Source organism: Bactrocera dorsalis, chromosome 2, assembly GCF_023373825.1.
Source record: "Bactrocera dorsalis isolate Fly_Bdor chromosome 2, ASM2337382v1, whole genome shotgun sequence".
NCBI lineage: Eukaryota > Metazoa > Arthropoda > Insecta > Diptera > Tephritidae > Bactrocera > Bactrocera dorsalis.
In genome coordinates, this window is record NC_064304.1 from 29,344,346 (window position 1) to 29,349,191 (window position 4,846).

General features: G+C 39.3%; 1 non-coding gene across 1 annotated transcript; it reads right to left on the reverse strand.

Moving 5' to 3' along the window:
• Positions 1-2,506: 2,506 nt before the first annotated feature.
• On the reverse strand, positions 2,507-2,579 carry Trnaa-agc (transfer RNA alanine (anticodon AGC)). Its single transcript has one exon. It is a non-coding gene; the product is annotated as a tRNA-Ala (tRNA).
• Positions 2,580-4,846: the final 2,267 nt, after the last annotated feature.

A 4,846-nucleotide genomic window follows, 5' to 3' on the forward strand; every position in this document is an offset into this window, starting at 1 on the left:
ACTCTTTGCCATGATTTGACCCTGGTGGCCAATCGACCGGCCCAAAACGAGAAATTATCTGCTCACCAAAGTGTTCCCTCAATAAATCCCTTGGTTGGTGGGAACTGGCGCCGCACATTGGGATATCTGTGGCCGAAATTCAAAAATTTCATGTTGTCTGATTTGAATGAAAATTTCACAGTTTGTTACCAACGATCTATACATTATTTCCCCAAAGTATTAGGATTCTATCTACATTAGTTTTTTGTCCAGAAATACCCAAAGTTGGTGAATGTAGAGAACATCAAAACTAGCAAAAAATTTACTCAAAAGTCAAATCATTGATACAATAAAACAACTATTGAAATTCAACTTTGTTATTATTTTTCATTTATAATATGTATCAAAGAAAAAATTTGCATCAAAATCCATTGAAAAAAATAATGCATAAAAAATTTTGTGGAACAACATAATTTGGACGTCAAAATTTCAATGTTCTTCAAATTCAAAGTGGTGCATCTTTTTAGCGCTGTCTACCGCTGTCGACATACATATACCGAATTAAAGCCTGAAGTCTCAGCTAAACGATAAAAAAAAATTCAGCTGCCCCAAATTGCCCGCCTTGAAAAAAACAATGTCAGAATGTCACGAAGATGTAAAAAAGTTGCTAAAAGAGACTTGATAAAAGAGAATTTAGTTGTATGGGAGGTGGGCGTAAAAGTGGGCGGATATTATTGAAATTTAACACCAACATATATAATGTCATAAAAATGCTATGTACCAAAAATCAGTGCTGTAGGTCAAAAATTAAGTTTCACCTTATATGGGAGGTGGGCGTAAAATAAAATTTTTTAAAAAAATTTTTTCATTTTTTTCTTGATTGGCATCCAAAACAATGATGTACCAAATGTCATTGTCCTGCGACAACTCCTTATATTTTTAGCCGCAGTATGCACTAGCAGAAACCTATGTGCGCCGTCTTGTTGAAATCAGATGTCACCATCAAATAGTCGGGTATAGGTTCCGTTCTCTCCGGCATCATTTCTGAAGAAATACTAACCAATGATTCCACAAGCCCAGAAACCACACCAAACCGTTCTTTTTCCTGAATGAAAAGGCAGCTCTTGAATCTCTCCAGGTTGCTCTTCGTCCCAAATGCGACAATTTATTGCTTGCTTACACACCTATGGAGCCAGAAATGGGCCTCATCGCTTAACAAAAATTGGCTCGAAAAAGTCCATCTTCTTGGAACTGGAGCCCATAGAAGGAAGCGATGTCGCTTGTAAATCGAGTGTCTTCAGTTCTTGCACAAGCAGCCTTTTATATGCTTTCAAGTTAAGATCTTGGCGTAAAATGCGAATATTTACCGAAATGAATGCTGGGTCTCAAGATGGATTGCGAACAGTACGTTGCTTTTTGGGCGAAGCGCGCGAACACATTCTTTTTTTTCTAATTGATTTCAGTCACTTGATCGACAATTTCAAGTGAAACGATCCTTGAATCAAGGGAATTCCCGTAAAGCTCTTTATCAACCCTTTATAATAATCTGTGTAGATAGATAAAAACGAAATGATTAATTTAAATAAGCAATGTTGAACTCAAACCCGCCTCTCATATCTTTTCTAGGTATTTCTATAATAATTTTAATTATTGCCAACTGTTGGTTACAGTTAAATTTAGTATTTGGTTACCTAGTCGGCATTAAAGGTATTAAGCACACGCATTACTAATACCCAAACACACACACACACACATGTGCAACTCACAGAAATGCTATTTTATGTTCGGTCCAAACCAACTTCAAAGTCAACTAATTAATTTGAATATTTCATAAATATTTCGAGGCAAATATTTTTTCGGCAATATTTTGTAATAAAACTAATTACGAAAACGCCACTAACTATTGCAGGCAGCCAACTGAAGCACACATGCGCGCACACACACACGCACACGAGCTGGGCTTAAGCTTACAAAAATATTAAATTTACGCATGCATTAGTACTTGCATGTGTATGGGTGGGTGTGTGCGTGTTCATCGGAACATTTGATTATTAACCAACTGAGCGCACCGAGTTTGTTCAATGGCAATGTTTGCTTGATTAGTTGGTGCGTGAATTGCACTTGATTTGTGTATATACATATACATATATGCACTCGTTCTAACACACACACGCGCACATAAATTCATATATTTGAGTGTGTGTTCCCATATTTTGCTAGCGCAAATATTTTAGTTTCGGCATTGCATTTGTATTTGCCGCCACTTCAAATTAGCAGCTTACAGATATGGCAGCGGCTGTTTGTTGCTGTTTTTGTTAAATTATGAATTTCCGAAAATAAATAGAGGCATCGTTGGCTTTATTTTTGCACCTTTTGGCGCTTCAATATTTGTGCATAACACACCCCCTGCCACCCACCAATCGAGTGCATATTAGCCCGGTTAAAAATTATTGGGTTCAATCGGGGAAATCGCATGGCGTTGGAAAGGTTGTGAAAATCAGCAAAACAACAAAAAATTCGTGAATTTTGGAGATGCGGGGCATCGATCCCCGTACCTCTCACATGCTAAGCGAGCGCTCTACCATCTGAGCTACATCCCCATGTTGGTATACCACTGTTACCGTTATTTGAAATTGGTCATTACCGTAAGCCAGCGCATAACTTTACTTAATTCGAGCCGCAAATGCATCAGTTCGATTGGGTTTTGTTAGTTTTGTAATTAAAATGCAGACGACGTGTGATTTTCAACGTAAATACTTAATATTATATAACGGTCGCATGGCTTAACTCAACACAGAGCACAGGCGCTGTATGCCAAAAAGCAATGCTCACTTTTAAAATTATAATTTTAGACCTTCTACTTTATTAGAAGTGCGACCAAATAGTTGACCATATTTGGGGGTCTTGACAAGCCCATAGTACCATAAATTGTTAGAGAAATTTTTTCTCTCAAACTTCAGCTTCAAGACTCGTGTAACTTTTCAAATCAATGACAAGAAAATATGTTAACTTCGATCTTCTTCTCCTTTATTGGTGTAGGCACTGCTTACGCGGTTATAGCTGAGTTCACAACAGCGCATTCTTCTGCCAGGTCCTCTCCATATGGTCTTTCCAACGAGGTGGAGGTCTTCCTCTTCCGCTGCTTCTCCCGGTGGGTACTGCATCAAATACCCTAAGAGTTGGAGTATTTTCATTAATTTGGACGACATGACCTAGCCAGCGTAGCCGCGGCCTCTTAATTCGCTGAACTATGTCAATGTAGTCATATAGTACTTCGTAAAGCTTATCATTCTATCGACTGCGGTAATCGTTCCCAATGCACAAAAGACCATAAATCTTCCGCAGAACCTTTCTCTCGAAAACTCATAACGGCGACTCATCAGATGTCATCTTCTATGCCTCTGCACCATATAGTAAGACGGGGATGATAAGTGATTTGTAGAATTTGGTCTCTGTATGTCGGGAGAGGACTTTACTTCTCTATTTCCTACTCCGTCCGGAGTATCACCTGTAGGTAAGAGTTATTATGCATTGGATTTCGAGTCGACGTTGTTGTTGGTATTAATAATGGTACCAAGATAGACGAAATTATCTCCGAAGTCGAAGTTATGACTGTCAACAGTGGGTGGAACCCAAGACACGAATGAGACGACTGTTTGTTTGATGACAAGAAATATTTTTTCTTGCCCTCATTCACTACCAGAGCCATTTGCTTTGCTTCTTTGTCTAGCATAGAGAAAGCAGAAATATAAAATACTACCATAGTATTACGCATTCATATATAGTACACAACGGTTGAGTCCCGAAGTACGTCCATGTAAGAAATTTTATAAATAGGACTTTTATGCACCATATAATTTGATACGAAAATGATTCATAGTTTTGCTAGGCCATTTTACATATTGGTGTTTCAACAAAATAGCTGAAGAACGAACGACTGGCCAGTTATCTCCGAGAACCTGGAAAGTCAGGACAAGCATTTCGTGTGAGTGGTGCAAGCCGAAAATGCAGCGTTCGTTAGAGCAGACCGGTAGAATGAGGAAATCAAAAGAGAAAACGATGCTCATTGTCTTTTTTACAGAGACATCGTCCACCATGAATTTGTTCCTCCTATCCAAGCCGTCAACGCCAAGTTTTACGTGAAGTCCTCAAGAAACTCAAGCGAAGGGTTAATTGGGTCCGACAAGATATCGCAGCTGATTGGAAGTTGCACACAACAACGCCCCGGCTCACACCCCCTTTCTTATGAACAGATACCTTACCAAGGGTGGCATCCCAACGCTTCCGCCGCCGTTCTACAGCCCAGATGTGGCCCCCCGTACTTTTTTTCTTTCCTTGCCTGAAAAGGCCGAAGCATCATGCACCTCGGCTCTCAAGGCTATTCCGGAGAATGGCTTCCGTGATGCCTTCAGTACTTGGAAATCGCGCTGATAGCGCTGCATCGACGCAGAAAGAGCCTATTTTGAAAGTTTTTAGAGAATTGTATGATTCTATAACACTGTGTATACGCAAAAAAACCTTTAATTTTGATAATATTTGGCTAATTTTGGGCAATAGATCTGAACACAGATTCAATGATTCAATGGTTCCCCACGGACGATTTTAAATGCACATAACTGGTTTTCGATACCTTTTCGTGGCAGATACTGGTGAGCAGAATGTGTCCATTTGGTGGATCACCGATCAAGAGTCACCAGACATGTGCGATTACGCTACAATACAGTCACTCTTTGGGACCCATTGGCAATGAGGGTCACTTCATCTTCTTCCAACTTCCTTAGTCAAGATTAAAAATTGCATGAGTTGTATGCCATGAAATCGACTGTCTTCTGACAAGAAATTCCTAAAAGCTAAAAAATTATTCAAC